Below are 22,603 nucleotides of genomic sequence, written 5' to 3'. Positions count from 1 at the left end.
TTTGTCCACTACCAATAAAAACAGAATGTTGTGCTTTTCGCAAAATTAAGAAAATAAACATGATGCATGTTCTGTTCTCTCTCCCTCAGTGAAGTCCTTTCAGAAACGCGTCAGAAAAATAAACTGTAACTTAACGAATACTTGTCGTAGAAACAAAAGATAAATGTCTACATAATGCTTGGAATGTCTCCTTTTAATTGATGTAAGTGATATTGAAAACAGATATTGTCATTCGGTGTAAACTGTATGAGAAGGAGGAGAAGTACCGTATTTCGCCAGTTACCTCATTATCTGTAATGAGATCGGATCGCCACACCCCCGTGCCATTGAAGTGAATGAGCAGAAACATCCATATGCATGACTCGTGCCTCCTGCAGTCAATGGATATGCAATCCACAATCCAGTCTCTCCATTCCTTGTTGTTCCATCCGATTGCACCAAACATGACATTTAAATCCTTACTTGCGTATGTGTGTCAGTATCTCCAGACGCGAGTGTTTTCTTTGTTCTTCCGTCAAACAGTTCATGCGATTGGAACGCACATACACAAACACGCGAGTCAGGAAACTCGACGCGCTTTTTGGTATTCTTATAAAATACTCGATTGCAAACAGTACAATCCTTATTTAGTTGCGCCTAAGTGCATATCTCCGCACAGAAAGTTTATTAAACACAGTATCACTCGCGTGTGCACACATTCACTGCTTTCATGATCAACACGTGAGGTAATGGCGGCGGCTGTAAACAAACATTGATAAGTTTATCACGCGTGTCCCTTGTTGTGTTTCTACTATAATGATTACAAAAACACAAATAAGAGTCCAGACAACGATAGGCAGTTGTTCTTTTGAGCTTTTTACTGCACAAAAGTAAACCTCTCGCTGGCCAACCAAACACTAACCCTGGGTTGAAGTGTGTTCATTTTACGATGGCCAAACAGTATCTTTACCATGATTAGGCTACTATGGTTTTTAAAAGGTAACTTATACTTGTGAAATTAATAGAAAATAGTTCAATAGAAATATATAGAAATATATATAATGTGTGTGTGTGTATTTACATTATATTGAAAAGTAAACCTTATCTTGGTTTTACTACAGAGAAAGTTTCATTCCTGTTGAACATCCCCACAAGGCTTATTGTGTGGCTCATTATTCAACTCTTTTGTCTCTCAGCTGTCAATCACTGATTATTCAGGAGCTTTCCCGCCTCCACGCATACGGCCTTTCCCAAGCAAAAGTGTCTTAGAAATTGTAAATCAATATCTTGCTTTATGTGATTGAGTAGGCCATATGATTTTCACATCATTTTGAAGAAAAAACTCTAGACTACTAGATCCAGTTTGGAAAGTCTTGGGAAAACATGTTTAGAATGAGTTTTGTGGTGTTATATCAGTGACTTAAAAATTTAGCTTTTTCAAAAACCACGCATAAACATTTTTCTCTCAAAAATACAAACATGTACATACATGTGTATTATATGATATTGTAGCCCAGTTTGTGATGAACACAGTGTTATGAGACTTTTGCCATTAATATGTTTTTAAGCAACTGAAAAAAGCACAAATGTCAGTGCATGTCAAAACTTCCCCAGGGCCCTAAAAACCCCTTAGACCCCAGAGGGTTAACATGAAATACCTGCGATCAGGACGGGTATTTGAAGTCACAACTGTATTAAATTAATTTAACATGAAATACCTGCGATCAGGACGGGTATCTGAAGTCATAAAGTAATTTAACATGAAACACCTGCGATCAGGACGGGTATCTGAAGTCACAACTGTATTAAATTAATTTAACATGAAGCACCTGCGATCAGGACGGGTATCTGAAGTCACAACTGTATTAAATTAATTTAACATGAAGCACCTGCGATCAGGACGGGTATTTGAAGTCACAACTGTATTAAATAAATTTAACATGAAGCACCTGCGATCAGGACGGGTATCTGAAGTCATAAAATAATTTAACATGAAACACCTGCGATCAGGACGGGTATCTGAAGTCACAACTGTATTAAATTAATTTAACATGAAATACCTGCGATCAGGACAGGTATCTGAAGTCACAACTGTATTAAATTAATTTAACATGAAACACCTGCGATCAGGACGGGTATCTGAAGTCACAACTGTATTAAATAAATTTAACATGAAGCACCTGCGATCAGGACGGGTATCTGAAGTCATAAAGTAATTTAACATGAAACACCTGCGATCAGGACGGGTATCTGAAGTCACAACTGTATTAAAAAAATTTAACATGAAACACCTGCGATCAGGACGGGTATCTGAAGTCACAACTGTATTAAATTAATTTAACATGAAACACCTGCGATCAGGACGGGTATCTGAAGTCACAACTGTATTAAATTAATTTAACATGAAACACCTGCGATCAGGACAGGCATCTGAAGTCACAACTGTATTAAATTAATTTAACATGAAACACCTGCGATCAGGACGGGTATCTGAAGTCACAACTGTATTAAATTAATTTAACATGAAATACCTGAGATCAGGACTGGTATTTGAAGTCACAACTGTATTAAATTAATTTAACATGAAATACCTGAGATCAGGACTGGTATTTGAAGTCACAACTGTATTAAATTAATTTAACATGAAACACCTGCGATCAGGACGGGTATCTGAAGTCACAACTGTATTAAATTAATTTAACATGAAATACCTGAGATCAGGACTGGTATTTGAAGTCACAACTGTATTAAAGTAATTTAACATGAAATACCTGCGATCAGGACTGGTATTTGAAGTCACAACTGTATTAAATTAATTTAACATGAAATACCTGAGATCAGGACTGGTATTTAAAGTCACAACTGTATTAAATTAATTTAACATGAAATACCTGAGATCAGGACTGGTATCTGAAGTCACAACTGTATTAAATTAATTTAACATGAAATACCTGAGATCAGGACTGGTATTTGAAGTCACAACTGTATTAAATTAATTTAACATGAAATACCTGAGATCAGGACGGGTATCTGAAGTCACAACTGTATTAATGTAATTTAACATGAAATACCTGCGGTCAGGACGGGTATCTGAAGTCACAACTGTATTAAATAAATTTAACATGAAACACCTGCGATCAGGACGTGTATCTGAAGTCATAAAGTAATTTAACATGAAACACCTGCGATCAGGATGGGTATCTGAAGTCATAAAGTAATTTAACATGAAACACCTGCGATCAGGACTGGTATTTGAAGTCACAACTGTATTAAAGTAATTTAACATGAAACACCTGCGATCAGGACAGGTATCTGAAGTCACAACTGTATTAAATTAATTTAACATGAAACACCTGCGATCAGGACTGGTATTTGAAGTCACAACTGTATTAAAGTAATTTAACATGAAACACCTGCGATCAGGACAGGTATCTGAAGTCACAACTGTATTAAATTAATTTAACATGAAATACCTGAGATCAGGACTGGTATTTGAAGTCACAACTGTATTAAAGTAATTTAACATGAAGCACCTGCGATCAGGACGGGTATTTGAAGTCACAACTGTATTAAATTAATTTAACATGAAATACCTGAGATCAGGACTGGTATTTGAAGTCACAACTGTATTAAAGTAATTTAACATGAAATACCTGCGATCAGGACGGGTATCTGAAGTCACAACTGTATTAAAGTAATTTAACATGAAGCACCTGCGATCAGGACGGGTATTTGAAGTCACAACTGTATTAAAGTAATTTAACATGAAATACCTGAGATCAGGACTGGTATCTGAAGTCACAACTGTATTAAATTAATTTAACATGAAATACCTGAGATCAGGACTGGTATTTGAAGTCACAACTGTATTAAATTAATTTAACATGAAATACCTGAGATCAGGACGGGTATCTGAAGTCACAACTGTATTAATGTAATTTAACATGAAATACCTGAGATCAGGACTGGTATTTGAAGTCACAATTGTATTAAAGTAATTTAATATGAAACACCTGCGGTCAGGACAATTATCTGAAGTCACAACTGTATTAAATAAATTTAACATGAAATACCTGCGATCAGGACGGGTATCTGAAGTCATAAAGTAATTTAACATGAAGCACCTGCGATCAGGACGGGTATCTGAAGTCACAACTGTATTAAATTAATTTAACATGAAATACCTGCGATCAGGACGGGTATCTGAAGTCATAAAGTAATTTAACATGAAGCACCTGCGATCAGGACGGGTATCTGAAGTCACAACTGTATTAAATTAATTTAACATGAAGCACCTGCGATCAGGACGGGTATCTGAAGTCACAACTGTATTAAATTAATTTAACATGAAATACCTGCGATCAGGACGGGTATCTGAAGTCACAACTGTATTAAATTAATTTAACATGAAACACCTGCGATCAGGACGGGTATCTGAAGTCACAACTGTATTAAATTAATTTAACATGAAGCACCTGCGATCAGGACGGGTATCTGAAGTCACAACTGTATTAAATTAATTTAACATGAAATACCTGCGATCAGGACTGGTATTTGAAGTCACAACTGTATTAAATAAATTTAACATGAAGCACCTGCGATCAGGACGGGTATCTGAAGTCATAAAATAATTTAACATGAAACACCTGCGATCAGGACGGGTATCTGAAGTCACAACTGTATTAAATTAATTTAACATGAAATACCTGCGATCAGGACAGGTATCTGAAGTCACAACTGTATTAAATAAATTTAACATGAAGCACCTGCGATCAGGACGGGTATCTGAAGTCATAAAGTAATTTAACATGAAACACCTGCGATCAGGACGGGTATCTGAAGTCACAACTGTATTAAAAAAATTTAACATGAAACACCTGCGATCAGGACGGGTATCTGAAGTCACAACTGTATTAAATTAATTTAACATGAAACACCTGCGATCCGGACAGGCATCTGAAGTCACAACTGTATTAAATTAATTTAACATGAAACACCTGCGATCAGGACGGGTATCTGAAGTCACAACTGTATTAAATTAATTTAACATGAAATACCTGAGATCAGGACTGGTATTTGAAGTCACAACTGTATTAAATTAATTTAACATGAAATACCTGAGATCAGGACTGGTATTTGAAGTCACAACTGTATTAAATTAATTTAACATGAAACACCTGCGATCAGGACGGGTATCTGAAGTCACAACTGTATTAAATTAATTTAACATGAAATACCTGAGATCAGGACTGGTATTTGAAGTCACAACTGTATTAAAGTAATTTAACATGAAATACCTGCGATCAGGACTGGTATTTGAAGTCACAACTGTATTAAATTAATTTAACATGAAATACCTGAGATCAGGACTGGTATTTGAAGTCACAACTGTATTAAATTAATTTAACATGAAATACCTGAGATCAGGACGGGTATCTGAAGTCACAACTGTATTAATGTAATTTAACATGAAATACCTGAGATCAGGACTGGTATTTGAAGTCACAATTGTATTAAAGTAATTTAACATGAAACACCTGCGGTCAGGACGGGTATCTGAAGTCACAACTGTATTAAATAAATTTAACATGAAACACCTGCGATCAGGACGTGTATCTGAAGTCATAAAGTAATTTAACATGAAACACCTGCGATCAGGACGGGTATCTGAAGTCACAACTGTATTAAATTAATTTAACATGAAACACCTGCGATCAGGATGGGTATCTGAAGTCATAAAGTAATTTAACATGAAACACCTGCGATCAGGATGGGTATCTGAAGTCATAAAGTAATTTAACATGAAACACCTGCGATCAGGACTGGTATTTGAAGTCACAACTGTATTAAAGTAATTTAACATGAAACACCTGCGATCAGGACAGGTATCTGAAGTCACAACTGTATTAAATGAATTTAACATGAAACACCTGCGATCAGGACTGGTATTTGAAGTCACAACTGTATTAAAGTAATTTAACATGAAACACCTGCGATCAGGACAGGTATCTGAAGTCACAACTGTATTAAATTAATTTAACATGAAATACCTGAGATCAGGACTGGTATTTGAAGTCACAACTGTATTAAAGTAATTTAACATGAAGCACCTGCGATCAGGACGGGTATTTGAAGTCACAACTGTATTAAATTAATTTAACATGAAATACCTGAGATCAGGACTGGTATCTGAAGTCACAACTGTATTAAATTAATTTAACATGAAATACCTGAGATCAGGACTGGTATTTGAAGTCACAACTGTATTAAATTAATTTAACATGAAATACCTGAGATCAGGACGGGTATCTGAAGTCACAACTGTATTAATGTAATTTAACATGAAATACCTGAGATCAGGACTGGTATTTGAAGTCACAACTGTATTAAATTAATTTAACATGAAATACCTGCGGTCAGGACGGGTATCTGAAGTCACAACTGTATTAAATAAATTTAACATGAAATACCTGCGATCAGGACGGGTATCTGAAGTCATAAAGTAATTTAACATGAAGCACCTGCGATCAGGACGGGTATCTGAAGTCACAACTGTATTAAATTAATTTAACATGAAATACCTGCGATCAGGACGGGTATCTGAAGTCATAAAGTAATTTAACATGAAGCACCTGCGATCAGGACGGGTATCTGAAGTCACAACTGTATTAAATAAATTTAACATGAAATACCTGCGATCAGGACGGGTATCTGAAGTCATAAAGTAATTTAACATGAAGCACCTGCGATCAGGACGGGTATCTGAAGTCACAACTGTATTAAATTAATTTAACATGAAATACCTGCGATCAGGACGGGTATCTGAAGTCATAAAGTAATTTAACATGAAGCACCTGCGATCAGGACGGGTATCTGAAGTCACAACTGTATTAAATTAATTTAACATGAAGCACCTGCGATCAGGACGGGTATCTGAAGTCACAACTGTATTAAATTAATTTAACATGAAATACCTGCGATCAGGACGGGTATCTGAAGTCATAAAGTAATTTAACATGAAGCACCTGCGATCAGGACGGGTATCTGAAGTCACAACTGTATTAAATAAATTTAACATGAAATACCTGCGATCAGGACGGGTATCTGAAGTCATAAAGTAATTTAACATGAAGCACCTGCGATCAGGACGGGTATCTGAAGTCACAACTGTATTAAATTAATTTAACATGAAATACCTGCGATCAGGACGGGTATCTGAAGTCATAAAGTAATTTAACATGAAGCACCTGCGATCAGGACGGGTATCTGAAGTCACAACTGTATTAAATAAATTTAACATGAAATACCTGCGATCAGGACGGGTATCTGAAGTCATAAAGTAATTTAACATGAAGCACCTGCGATCAGGACGGGTATCTGAAGTCACAACTGTATTAAATTAATTTAACATGAAATACCTGCGATCAGGACGGGTATCTGAAGTCATAAAGTAATTTAACATGAAGCACCTGCGATCAGGACGGGTATCTGAAGTCACAACTGTATTAAATTAATTTAACATGAAGCACCTGCGATCAGGACGGGTATCTGAAGTCACAACTGTATTAAATTAATTTAACATGAAATACCTGCGATCAGGACGGGTATCTGAAGTCATAAAGTAATTTAACATGAAGCACCTGCGATCAGGACGGGTATCTGAAGTCACAACTGTATTAAATTAATTTAACATGAAGCACCTGCGATCAGGACGGGTATCTGAAGTCACAACTGTATTAAATTAATTTAACATGAAATACCTGCGATCAGGACGGGTATCTGAAGTCACAACTGTATTAAATTAATTTAACATGAAGCACCTGCGATCAGGACGGGTATCTGAAGTCATAAAGTAATTTAACATGAAACACCTGCGATCAGGACGGGTATCTGAAGTCACAACTGTATTAAAAAAATTTAACATGAAACACCTGCGATCAGGACGGGTATCTGAAGTCACAACTGTATTAAATTAATTTAACATGAAACACCTGCGATCAGGACGGGTATCTGAAGTCACAACTGTATTAAATTAATTTAACATGAAACACCTGCGATCAGGACAGGCATCTGAAGTCACAACTGTATTAAATTAATTTAACATGAAACACCTGCGATCAGGACGGGTATCTGAAGTCACAACTGTATTAAATTAATTTAACATGAAATACCTGAGATCAGGACTGGTATTTGAAGTCACAACTGTATTAAATTAATTTAACATGAAATACCTGAGATCAGGACTGGTATTTGAAGTCACAACTGTATTAAATTAATTTAACATGAAACACCTGCGATCAGGACGGGTATCTGAAGTCACAACTGTATTAAATTAATTTAACATGAAATACCTGAGATCAGGACTGGTATTTGAAGTCACAACTGTATTAAAGTAATTTAACATGAAATACCTGCGATCAGGACTGGTATTTGAAGTCACAACTGTATTAAATTAATTTAACATGAAATACCTGAGATCAGGACTGGTATTTAAAGTCACAACTGTATTAAATTAATTTAACATGAAATACCTGAGATCAGGACTGGTATCTGAAGTCACAACTGTATTAAATTAATTTAACATGAAATACCTGAGATCAGGACTGGTATTTGAAGTCACAACTGTATTAAATTAATTTAACATGAAATACCTGAGATCAGGACGGGTATCTGAAGTCACAACTGTATTAATGTAATTTAACATGAAATACCTGCGGTCAGGACGGGTATCTGAAGTCACAACTGTATTAAATAAATTTAACATGAAACACCTGCGATCAGGACGTGTATCTGAAGTCATAAAGTAATTTAACATGAAACACCTGCGATCAGGATGGGTATCTGAAGTCATAAAGTAATTTAACATGAAACACCTGCGATCAGGACTGGTATTTGAAGTCACAACTGTATTAAAGTAATTTAACATGAAACACCTGCGATCAGGACAGGTATCTGAAGTCACAACTGTATTAAATTAATTTAACATGAAACACCTGCGATCAGGACTGGTATTTGAAGTCACAACTGTATTAAAGTAATTTAACATGAAACACCTGCGATCAGGACAGGTATCTGAAGTCACAACTGTATTAAATTAATTTAACATGAAATACCTGAGATCAGGACTGGTATTTGAAGTCACAACTGTATTAAAGTAATTTAACATGAAGCACCTGCGATCAGGACGGGTATTTGAAGTCACAACTGTATTAAATTAATTTAACATGAAATACCTGAGATCAGGACTGGTATTTGAAGTCACAACTGTATTAAAGTAATTTAACATGAAATACCTGCGATCAGGACGGGTATCTGAAGTCACAACTGTATTAAAGTAATTTAACATGAAGCACCTGCGATCAGGACGGGTATTTGAAGTCACAACTGTATTAAAGTAATTTAACATGAAATACCTGAGATCAGGACTGGTATTTGAAGTCACAACTGTATTAAAGTAATTTAACATGAAATACCTGCGATCAGGACGGGTATCTGAAGTCACAACTGTATTAAAGTAATTTAACATGAAGCACCTGCGATCAGGACGGGTATCTGAAGTCATAAAGTAATTTAACATGAAACACCTGCGATCAGGACAGGTATCTGAAGTCACAACTGTATTAAAGTAATTTAACATGAAATACCTGAGGTCAGGACTGGTTTTTGAAGTCACAACTGTATTAAAGTATTTTAACACTCTGGGGTCGACGGTGGCGCTGGCGCCGCAAACTCTTTATTTTTCAATCACTCCGCAAAGAGACTTAAATTACTCTGCTGATTTTTGACATACAGGTATGATTTATACATCATTTAAAACGTTAAAGTGTCTAGTTTTTTTTTTGTCCACTACCAATAAAAACAGAATGTTGTGCTTTTCGCAAAATTAAGAAAATAAACATGATGCATGTTCTGTTCTCTCTCCCTCAGTGAAGTCCTTTCAGAAACGCGTCAGAAAAATAAACTGTAACTTAACGAATACTTGTCGTAGAAACAAAAGATAAATGTCTACATAATGCTTGGAATGTCTCCTTTTAATTGATGTAAGTGATATTGAAAACAGATATTGTCATTCGGTGTAAACTGTATGAGAAGGAGGAGAAGTACCGTATTTCGCCAGTTACCTCATTATCTGTAATGAGATCGGATCGCCACACCCCCGTGCCATTGAAGTGAATGAGCAGAAACATCCATATGCATGACTCGTGCCTCCTGCAGTCAATGGATATGCAATCCACAATCCAGTCTCTCCATTCCTTGTTGTTCCATCCGATTGCACCAAACATGACATTTAAATCCTTACTTGCGTATGTGTGTCAGTATCTCCAGACGCGAGTGTTTTCTTTGTTCTTCCGTCAAACAGTTCATGCGATTGGAACGCACATACACAAACACGCGAGTCAGGAAACTCGACGCGCTTTTTGGTATTCTTATAAAATACTCGATTGCAAACAGTACAATCCTTATTTAGTTGCGCCTAAGTGCATATCTCCGCACAGAAAGTTTATTAAACACAGTATCACTCGCGTGTGCACACATTCACTGCTTTCATGATCAACACGTGAGGTAATGGCGGCGGCTGTAAACAAACATTGATAAGTTTATCACGCGTGTCCCTTGTTGTGTTTCTACTATAATGATTACAAAAACACAAATAAGAGTCCAGACAACGATAGGCAGTTGTTCTTTTGAGCTTTTTACTGCACAAAAGTAAACCTCTCGCTGGCCAACCAAACACTAACCCTGGGTTGAAGTGTGTTCATTTTACGATGGCCAAACAGTATCTTTACCATGATTAGGCTACTATGGTTTTTAAAAGGTAACTTATACTTGTGAAATTAATAGAAAATAGTTCAATAGAAATATATAGAAATATATATAATGTGTGTGTGTGTATTTACATTATATTGAAAAGTAAACCTTATCTTGGTTTTACTACAGAGAAAGTTTCATTCCTGTTGAACATCCCCACAAGGCTTATTGTGTGGCTCATTATTCAACTCTTTTGTCTCTCAGCTGTCAATCACTGATTATTCAGGAGCTTTCCCGCCTCCACGCATACGGCCTTTCCCAAGCAAAAGTGTCTTAGAAATTGTAAATCAATATCTTGCTTTATGTGATTGAGTAGGCCATATGATTTTCACATCATTTTGAAGAAAAAACTCTAGACTACTAGATCCAGTTTGGAAAGTCTTGGGAAAACATGTTTAGAATGAGTTTTGTGGTGTTATATCAGTGACTTAAAAATTTAGCTTTTTCAAAAACCACGCATAAACATTTTTCTCTCAAAAATACAAACATGTACATACATGTGTATTATATGATATTGTAGCCCAGTTTGTGATGAACACAGTGTTATGAGACTTTTGCCATTAATATGTTTTTAAGCAACTGAAAAAAGCACAAATGTCAGTGCATGTCAAAACTTCCCCAGGGCCCTAAAAACCCCTTAGACCCCAGAGGGTTAACATGAAATACCTGCGATCAGGACGGGTATTTGAAGTCACAACTGTATTAAATTAATTTAACATGAAATACCTGCGATCAGGACGGGTATCTGAAGTCATAAAGTAATTTAACATGAAACACCTGCGATCAGGACGGGTATCTGAAGTCACAACTGTATAAAATTAATTTAACATGAAATACCTGCGATCAGGACTGGTATTTGAAGTCACAACTGTATTAAAGTAATTTAACATGAAACACCTGAGATCAGGACGTGTATCTGAAGTCATAACTGTATTAAATTAATTTAACATGAAATACCTGCGATCAGGACTGGTATTTGAAGTCACAACTGTATTAAAGTAATTTAACATGAAACACCTGCGATCAGGACGTGTATCTGAAGTCATAACTGTATTAAAGTAATTTAACATGAAATACCTGCGATCAGGACGGGTATTTGAAGTCACAACTGTATTAAATTAATTTAACATGAAACACCTGCGATCAGGACGGGTATCTGAAGTCATAACTGTATTAAAGTAATTTAACATGAAATACCTGAGATCAGGACTGGTATTTGAAGTCACAACTGTATTAAATAAATTTAACATGAAGCACCTGCGGTCAGGACGGGTATCTGAAGTCACAACTGTATTAAATTAATTTAACATGAAATACCTGCAATCAGGACGGGTATCTGAAGTCATAAAATAATTTAACATGAAATACCTGCGATCAGGACGGGTTTCTGAAGTCACAACTGTATTAAATTAATTTAACATGAAACACCTGCGATCAGGACGGGTATCTAAAGTCATAACTGTATTAAAGTAATTTAACATGAAATACCTGAGATCAGGACTGGTATTTGAAGTCACAACTGTATTAAATAAATTTAACATGAAATACCTGCGATCAGGACAGGTATCTGAAGTCATAACTGTATTAATGTAATTTAACATGAAATACCTGAGATCAGGACTGGTATTTGAAGTCACAACTGTATTAAAGTAATTTAACATGAAACACCTGAGATCAGGACGTGTATCTGAAGTCATAACTGTATTAAATTAATTTAACATGAAATACCTGCGATCAGGACTGGTATTTGAAGTCACAACTGTATTAAAGTAATTTAACATGAAACACCTGCGATCAGGACGTGTATCTGAAGTCATAACTGTATTAAAGTAATTTAACATGAAATACCTGCGATCAGGACGGGTATTTGAAGTCACAACTGTATTAAATTAATTTAACATGAAACACCTGCGATCAGGACGGGTATCTGAAGTCATAACTGTATTAAAGTAATTTAACATGAAATACCTGAGATCAGGACTGGTATTTGAAGTCACAACTGTATTAAATAAATTTAACATGAAGCACCTGCGGTCAGGACGGGTATCTGAAGTCACAACTGTATTAAATTAATTTAACATGAAATACCTGCAATCAGGACGGGTATCTGAAGTCATAAAATAATTTAACATGAAATACCTGCGATCAGGACGGGTTTCTGAAGTCACAACTGTATTAAATTAATTTAACATGAAACACCTGCGATCAGGACGGGTATCTGAAGTCATAACTGTATTAAAGTAATTTAACATGAAATACCTGAGATCAGGACTGGTATTTGAAGTCACAACTGTATTAAATAAATTTAACATGAAATACCTGCGATCAGGACAGGTATCTGAAGTCATAACTGTATTAATGTAATTTAACATGAAATACCTGCGATCAGGACGGGTATCTGAAGTCACAACTGTATTAAATTAATTTAACATGAAACACCTGCGATCAGGACGGGTATCTGAAGTCATAAAATAATTTAACATGAAATACCTGCGATCAGGACAGGTATCTGAAGTCATAACTGTATTAATGTAATTTAACATGAAATACCTGCAATCAGAACGGGTATCTGAAGTCACAACTGTATTAAATTAATTTAACATGCAACCTGCGATCAGGATGGGTATCTGAAGTCATAACTGTATTAGTGTAATTTTAACAATATTAATGTAATTTGACACGAAACGCCTGCGATCGCGGACCGATGGTTTAAGTATGAATGTCACGAAACGATCGCGAGTGCGGAAATGTTATCTAAGTTCTAACAGTATGAATAAAATTTGAAAAACACCCACCACCGCGGACAAGTAACGTTATCTGAAGCAATTTATGCCAACGGATTTCCTCCCAATCTGCGCATGATTGTTGATCTCGGCAGATTATCAAATAGGCCACGCCTACCCGATGACGCAATATCTGTTACGCTGTTCTGAAGTCCCTGGAAATAAGTGCATCCCCACAACTCGCGTGCGTCTCTACTTCCTGGTTCTTTGACCTCTACTCTGATTGGCTCTTAAACAAAACTTTCAGAAATAAATTAAAAAACATTTGTGTAACACTTTCTTCTTATTTTTAAAGACATTTTTAAACACATTTTCACATACAAGTTATATATATGGCAAGCCGTTTTGACATTTTTTCATTTACATTTACTAGTATCTATTTTTTAGGTACTAGTTCTTATTTTTTAGTTACTAGTATCTCTTCGATTAGATACTAGTTCTTAACCATTAGATACTAGTACTTAAAAAATAGATACTAGTGCTTATTTTTTAGATACTAGTGCTTATTCATTAGATACTAGTACTTATTCAATAGATACTAGTATCTATTCGTTAGATACTAGTTCTTAATCATTATATACTAGTAACTAAAAATTAGATACTAGTACTTTTTAAATAGATACTAGTGCTTATTCACTAGATACTAGTACTTATTGGAATAGTGACTAGTAATTATTCCATTGTTACTAGTAACTTTTTTTAAAAAATTTCCCATTGATTTCTATGAAGATCGGTTATTCAGATATCAACTATTCAATTTTGACTAGTATGTATTCCAATCGTCACTAGTACTTAAACATTAGATACTAGTGCTTCTTTATTAGATACTAGTACTTATTAATTAGATACTAGTACTTATTTAATAAATACTAGTATCTATTCATTAAATACTAGTTCTTTTTCATTAGATACTAGTACTTATTTATTAGATACTAGTACCTTTTAAATAAATACTAGTTCTTATTTATTAGATACTAGTATTTATTAATTAGTTACAAGTACTTACTCAATAAATACTAGTACTTATTCATTAGACACTAGTACTTTTTTTAATAGAAACTAGTAAGATAATTTATTTCATTATTATTATTAATCTAATTTAAATGATTCCTAAAAAAATATATAATAAGTAAAAAATAGAAAACACAAGAATAAGACGGACATCAGTGGTTATATATAAATACAGATTAATTGTTTGGTCGAAATTATTGCTAGGGACAATTCAGTCTTCCCTGAATATTGGTAGGGACATGTCCCTAGTGTCCCACCCTAAATCTACGCCCATTAATCTATGAGTTTGACACCCTATATCCATTTGTTGCACATGTCATTATACACAATTGATCAAACTTTAACCCTCTGGGGTCCGACCATTTTGGGACACTGTCAGAGGTTCTGACATGCTCTTACATTTGGTCTTTTTCAGTTGCTTTAAATCCTAATAATGGCAAGTGTCTCATACCACTGTGTTCAGCACAAACTGGGCTAAAATATTATATGAGCTAAATGTATGTACATGTTTGTATTTTTGAGAGGTTTATGCGTGGTTTTTAAAAAAGCAAAAATTTTAAGTCACTGATATAAGTCCACAAAACCCATACTAAAACATGTTTTAACAAGACTTTCATGAACAGAATCTAGTAGTCTAGAGTTTTTTCTTTAAAATGATGTGAAAATCATCCTGCCTACTCATTCACATAAACCAATATATTGATTTAGAATATATACAATAAACTTCATGTGGCTCATGTTACCATATAACTGTATGTCCAAAAAGTGTGAATATGTTTTTCCACTTCATAGTTTTGTACTGATGAGAGGGATGCAGACCTGTAAGAGAGTTATGAACAACTGTTAGCATAAATTGTCCACAGAAATACCCTTACATACATAACTGATGGGTAAATATCACTGAAACTACATTATAAACTATCATGTACATAAACTAAATTCAGAACATCTCAGATAAACATCTGCAATGATTAGTTATATAAAAAGCTGTTTTCAGATGACTGTTTTCAGATGCCCATCCCCTTATCGTCTAGCTTCTGTTTTAAACGCGTTTCTGTAAGCGAGTATGAACTTTAAAAACACATTGCATATGGCGTCCATGTGCGCGAGCTCGCGTCTCCGTGTAAACAACGTGGAGCTCATAATAAAACGGTGTCGCGTGTAAAGCACAATGTATGTAATGCGTTGCATGTATACAATATCATATTAGCAGATCCCCCAGTGCAGCATTACTCAAAGTTGCCATGAAGGATACGAAAGTGAATAACCGTGTCTAACACTGTACAGCATGTACAGTCTTGTTCAAAATAATAGCAGTACAATGTGACTAACCAGAATAATCAAGGTTTTTAGTATATTTTTTATTGCTACGTGGCAAACAAGTTACCAGTAGGTTCAGTAGATTCTCAGAAAACAAACAAGACCCAGCATTCATGATATGCACGCTCTTAAGGCTGTGCAATTGGCAATTAGTTGAATGGGGTGTGTTCAAAAAAATAGACGTGTCTATTTTTGACTGTACAAACTCAAAACTATTTTGTACAAACATTTTTTTTTCTGGGATTTAGCAATCCTGTGAATCACTAAACTAATATTTAGTTGTATGACCACAGTTTTTTAAAACTGCTTGACATCTGAGTGGCATGGAGTCAACCAACTTGTGGCACCTCTCAGCTGTTATTCCACTCCATGATTCTTTAACAACATTCCACAATTCATTCACATTTCTTGGTTTTACTTCAAAAACAGCATTTTTGATATCACCCCACAAGTTCTCAATTGGATATAATAACTAATAAATATGCCTTTCTGGACGAATTTCAAAGTGAAAGTGTAATACCGCTTTTATCCACTAGATGGCGCCAAACCGAATTTATCAAAAACGGAAGTTAAAAAGATTTAATGATTTATTTTAACTGCCTTTATGTTTGATAGTCATTCTGTGTCTGATCTCTAACATAAATTCCTTTACAAAAACGCAATTTTTTAAGCTTTTTGCTCAAAATGTTGTATTTTTGAAGAGAAATATCCATATTTCATTGGTTAAATTAAGTGGAAAAAGTAAATATATAATGAAAGTTTTTTCCCCATTTTGTTTGTTTGTTTGTTTGTTTTTTGTTTGTTTGAAAGCAGAAGGTGTGTTCTTTAATTTGATATAATTTGTATGTTTATATATTTATAGAAGATAATTTTTCCTGCAAGGAATTTTGTGAAACTTTTGTTAAAATCACAAAAATGCAGGTGGGCAACTTTTCTCAAAAAGGCAGGCGGTGAATGAGTTAAGGTCTGGAGATTGGGCTGGCCACTCCATAACATTAATTTTGTTGGTTTGGAACCAAGACTTTGCCCGTTTACTAGTGTGTTTTGGGTCATTGTCTTGTTGAAACAACCATTTCAAGGGCATGTCCTCTTCAGCATAGGGCAACATGACCTCTTCAAGTATTTTAACATATGCAAACTGATCCATGATCCCTGGTATGCAATAAATAGGCCCAACACCATAGTAGGAGAAACATGCCCATATCATGCTCCATGCTTCACTGTCTTCACTGTGTACTGTGGCTTGAATTCAGAGTTTGGGGGTTGTCTCACAAACTGCCTGTGGCCCTTGGACCCAAAAAGAACAATTTTACTCTCATCAGTCCACAAAATGTTCCTCCATTTCTCTTTAGGCCAGTTGATGTGTTCTTTGGCAAATTGTAACCTCTTTTGCACATGCCTTTTTTTTAACAGAGGGACTTTGCGGGGGATCCTTGAAAATAGATTAGCTTCACACAGACGTCTTCTAACTGTCACAGTACATACAGGTAACTCCAGACTGTCTTTGATCATCCTGGAGGTGATCATTGGCTGAGCCTTTGCCATTCTGGTTATTCTTCTATCCATTTTGATGGTTGTCTTCCGTTTTCTTCCACGTCTCTCTGGTTTTGCTCTCCATTTTAAGGCATTGGAGATCATTTTAGCTGAACAGCCTATCATTTTTTGCACCTCTTTATAGGTTTTCCCCTCTCCAATCAACTTTTTAATCAAAGTACGTTGTTCTTCTGAACAATGTCTTGAACGACCCATTTTCCACAGCTTTCAAATGCATGTTCAACAAGTGTTGGCTTCATCCTTAAATAGGGGCCACCTGATTCACACCTGTTTCTGCACAAAATTGATGACCTCAGTGATTGAATGCCACACTGCTATTTTTTTGAACACACCCCTTTCAACTAATTCAATAATTGCCCAATTGCACAGCCTTAAGAGCGTGCATATCATGAATGCTGGGTCTCATTTGTTTTCTGAGAATCTACTGAACCTACTGGTAACTTGTTTGCCACGTAGCAATAAAAAAATATACTAAAAACCTTGATTATTCTGGTTAGTCACATTGTACTGCTATTATTTTGAACAAGACTGTAACAATGAAATCCGCCATTACGTGATCACGCGTACTCGTTTGTAAACAATGCGAAAGTTTTTCAATCCGAAGCGTGCAGTCTTCTGAGGTTGCTTATGTAGGCTGAACTGCACAAGCCATAACATATTACATGATAGCAAATATAAATGAAGACAAATGACTTACAGTTTCTTCAGGAATATATCCTCCTCCATTGCATCTTCCATTGTTCTTCTTCTTAGGTAATGTTAAAGATAAAGGCTTCTCTTCCTCAATGTCCATACATAAATGAAGATATTCCTCACTTGTGTGTATAAAGTTTATAATCCAAACATGCGGTAAAGTCTTTAAATCTGATAAAACTTTACGCTTTGTTTATTATTGTTGGAACTGCAGGGGCCTATTGCACAAAACTAGGATAAGGGATTAAGCCGGGATATCTTGGTGATCCTGGCTCAATTGATCCGTGATCCGGTTGCACTAAAGTTGGATAGGGGGCAGGAGGATATGTTATGGTATAAATTTCCATGGAGATCTATTCTGTGGAGCTAGCCTGCTCCAGACCAGGCTAAATTCCAGGATCTATTTAATCTCATCCCTTATGTCAGTCAGCAATCACCACAAACGGAAACCAATACTTATTTCACTTCCCAATATACATTGTTATCACATATAAGTAGACCCACTGTAATTTTATTAAATGTTTGTGATCATTAATTTTTATAATTTTGGATAAATTATGATTTTAGATGATGTTGCTATCATTAGATAATTTACAGTTTCCTAAAGACTATAAGGTTATATATAAAATGATAGAACATTAGGGCCACAGAGAAAAAAAACAGACCGAGAATGAAGTCGTAATATTGTAACTTGTTGTTTTAGAGGAGCACAGTTGTTACAATAACAGTTTGTGGGGCATTTCGTGGAATTGTACTTCAGTATGGTTTCAGAAACAAGGAAATACTTAATCAAATTGTTATAAGTATCAGGACTGTAAAAACAATATGCATCTTTCCACAGAAAGAACCAGCCTCAAATGTATGACTTTCTCCTTTCCTCGGTGTGGCCCTTATACCATACACATTTCATATAAATATAAAAGCACAAAGTGTAACATTATGTTTCTTTATTGAATAAGGACAAAACAAAGCAGGTAAACCATCAGCTCCTTTCGAAACTGAAGTCACACAGTGACTCTACAAAATGGAAAGCACAGAATCAAAGCATATTATACAACCAAAGGATAAAAACACATTCAAAGGTCTGTATATAACACACCCTGCATGTCTGCACACTGAAATAAATGCAGGACAAATTCATACACATTAACTGAACAGACAATTTCAGACAACTGAAAACAAGACAATTAACGGATGCAGTAGCCTCCCTGCAAGCTTGTATTACAAACAGTATACACACAGTATACAGCACAAACATCAAAAAAATGTGAAAGCACACATACTGACTAAAATAATTCAACACATATTGGTCCCTCAGCAGCCGACCACTGTTGTCATCAGGGAAGATTTCCGGATTGTCCCAGTCCATGGCTGGCAGCACTCTGGGTGCCCTCTCCTTCCTCAGGCAGGCCACATTGTGGAGGACACCACAAGCCACAGTAATGTCACATGCCCTCACAGGGCTGACCCTTAATTTGTGAAGGCAGTGAGAGCGTGCCTTCAGGAGGCCAAAGGTCATTTCAACTCTGGCCCTAGCATGGGCATAGTTGTAGGCCGGCTGTGCTTCCTGGGGGTCTGTGAAAGGTGTCAGGAAAAACGGCTGGCAGCCTTACCCCCTGTCTACTAGCAACACACCAGAGAATTCACCTGTCAACAAAAAATCTCATCATTACTAATAAAACACAGTGATATTGTTGACACAGCCATTATGTAAAAAGTGATTATTTATAGGGGTTGTGTGGCTCACCTTGTGATAGGCGCTGATAGATTTCAGAGGTCCAAAAGATTCTGGAGTCATGGACTGAGCCAGGCCATTTTGCCAGTGTTCAATGGAAAAGATCAAAAAGTTATGTTCACCTGAACATTAATGCTGTAAAAAGATTTCATATTTACAAAATCTGCCTCATGGGCACCTGAGGGGGATTTTATCCTTATGTTTGTGCAGTCCAGTGCACCAATGACTCTGGGTCCTGTAAAAGAAATGAGATTTTGTGATGGCTCCCAATGATGACTCCTTTGTATAGTACTTTCACAAGTTTGACATGATACCTTATGCCTTTTGGAATCCAGCGAGATGGTCTCCTCATCATCATCGCCGTTATGTGCTGATGAAATGGGGCCTTGACCCCATCACATTTAATCGGATTCATATTGAAGCTAGTAGACAAGACATGCCAGGCCTACAGTATGCCTTTGATGGAGTACTCATTGGATCAGCATCGTCAGGTGCTCGTGCTGGTGGCTTTAACAGTAACACAGTGCTGCCAGACACTTCAAGGCAATAGGCAAACCAAAGTCAGACAGTCCAAATAGAGTCAATATGAATGTGATTGTGTCCCATGTAGAGATGGAAGAACATACCTTGTATGAAGCGGGTGGCATCTTGTGAGGGACCTATGCTTGTCTCTTTTCCCCCAGGGATCCCCTCCAACAGGCCTGCCTTTATTTAGCTCCAAAGCTGGCCTCTGCTGGGGTGAGGTCAGCTTTTGGTGACCCACCACCCGTGCCTTGTCTCTGGGTATTCTTTTTCACTGCTAAAACAGTACAGACAATGTGTGAGCAGGCACCTTCTGGGTACAATCTATGCTTGTGCATTATTAAGTATTAGTCAGGGCCCTTACCATTCTGCAGATTTTGATTTTGACCTGCTGCCATGTCCGTTTTGGCCCGGTCATATTTAATCTACATCACACAACACCACACACAAAAAGAGAGACTTTCTTTAACACACAAGAACATTCAATGGAGTCACACTGCAAAAAATGACTTGTTTTCAGTACAAATATCAAAAACTTCTTCAATTAAGATGCATTTTCTTGATGAGCAAAATGACCTAGGAAAATAAGCAAAAATATCAGCCAATGGAATAAATTTTTTTTTTAAATTAAGTGTTTATGAAAAAGTATATTTCAAGAAAACTTTTAATACATCTTAATTGAAGAATTTTTTGATATTTGTACTGAAAACAAGACAAAAACACGAAGAAAGTCATTTTTTGGCAGTGCAAGGAGCAAGTGACCTTGGGTCCTTTGAAAGGCGCTTTATAAATTAAATTGATTATTATTAATAGCTCATCTATTTATTCAATTGTTTCATTGTTTCAAAGCAGCTTTACATTAATAAAAGCAGAAAAAAAGAAAAAGAAAAAAAAAAACGGTGGACAACATAAGAAGCAGAGTACATAATGAGCTTTCATAATAATTTATTGAAGCCTTATCCAGTGTGATGGAGTTACTTTACACAATTTCACTCATATTTGCAGTCTATTTCAATAAAAAAATTAACTGTTTTATAATCAGAGTACAATTGCGTTTTTGGAGATGTGAATTAAATATTTTATTTGTAATAGTGATGTTTCAGCGGAGCGGTGAGTGTGTAATTGTGCACTACTTACGCATTCAGGCGGTCTGCAATACTTTGCCACGCTTTTTCTCTCTGCTTTACCACTGTGGCGGTGTTGCCTTTCTTCTTAATTATGTCTTTTACCTCCTCGTATGGATTTGTGCCTCTGACGGGGAAAAGAACGCCGCTAGTTGCCATGGTGAATCGGTGAATCTGTGATCGGTGGCGGGGTCTAGTTGAGTGAGCCGTGAGCGCGCACCTATCCAGGATTGGTTTCACCTGGCTTGATGAATCCGTGTCTGATCATCCTGGCTTCGTCTTTGTGCAACCAATTAAGCGTGGACGCACTTGTTTTGGCTTCATTGAGCTCAGCTCAGTCATTTAGCCTGGATGTCTTAATTCTACTTTTGTGCAACAGGCCCCTGGTCTCTTCATTACCATGTCAACAGCTAGTGGGCGTGACCGCATTAGAGATAATGAGCTCAGCCAGGAAAAACGGTACTCTCTTTACTTCAATGCAGATTATATAAACAGGAAATATTTGTTTTTGATTATAATTAGTTTCTTCAAAAGTAGACATTTCAGGCTTTCTTTGGATATGTTTATCATGTTTGTGTGACGAGTATTTGCGGAGTTTCAACTGATTTTTGTAACGTGATTTGAGAGACAGCTGGCGTAGACAGAAATGTCTGAATGCGCACCCTGTTTATTTTCCTTAATTGACAAAAACACAAAGATCTCTTGTTATTGTGAATGTAGACTAATTAAAGAGGACCCTTCAGAGTTTAAAATGATGTCAAACACGTAAGTGTTTGATTATTAATGATGGAGTATTTTAAGTTGATTCTGCCATGATAAGGAGAAAACACGTCAAAACGCGTCCCTGCGTTGTTAAACTCCTGGGGGTTAAAGGAAGTTAAAAGAATCAACCTCCTTGAATAATTCTAGGCATACGATACCCCAAAAGACTCAATTAACAAGAAAAGGTACCACACAGTACTGTATCAGCAACATGTCCTATAAATTAGCCATAGGGATTCCCTATGCTGGTAGCGGCTAAAACAAACATATAGTTAGGTTTGATTTGTATCAAAATACATTATTTTATTAAA

General features: G+C 36.1%; 1 long non-coding RNA gene across 2 annotated transcripts in view; it reads right to left on the bottom strand.

Moving 5' to 3' along the window:
- Positions 1–21,914, bottom strand: part of LOC135718140 (uncharacterized) — a 140,311-nt gene extending 118,397 nt beyond the window's left edge. Inside the window, exons 1-6 of one of the 2 annotated variants that reach the window (XR_012337748.1) lie at positions 21,544–21,914; positions 20,771–20,831; positions 20,511–20,683; positions 20,199–20,420; positions 19,897–20,119; positions 18,816–19,796 (exon numbers count right to left, since the gene is read on the bottom strand). This is a non-coding gene — a long non-coding RNA (uncharacterized lncRNA). Of the gene's footprint in view, positions 1–18,815; positions 19,797–19,896; positions 20,120–20,198; positions 20,421–20,510; positions 20,684–20,770; positions 20,832–21,543 lie in introns of those variants that run through there. The other variant, XR_010520579.2, reaches the window with a different exon arrangement.
- Between the last annotated feature and the right edge of the window lie 689 nt (positions 21,915–22,603).

This window comes from Paramisgurnus dabryanus, chromosome 10, assembly GCF_030506205.2.
Source record: "Paramisgurnus dabryanus chromosome 10, PD_genome_1.1, whole genome shotgun sequence".
In the NCBI taxonomy this organism is placed as follows: Eukaryota; Metazoa; Chordata; class Actinopteri; order Cypriniformes; family Cobitidae; genus Paramisgurnus; species Paramisgurnus dabryanus.
Note: the sequence above shows the minus strand (reverse complement) of the source record. Positions and strands in the feature narration are given on the sequence as shown.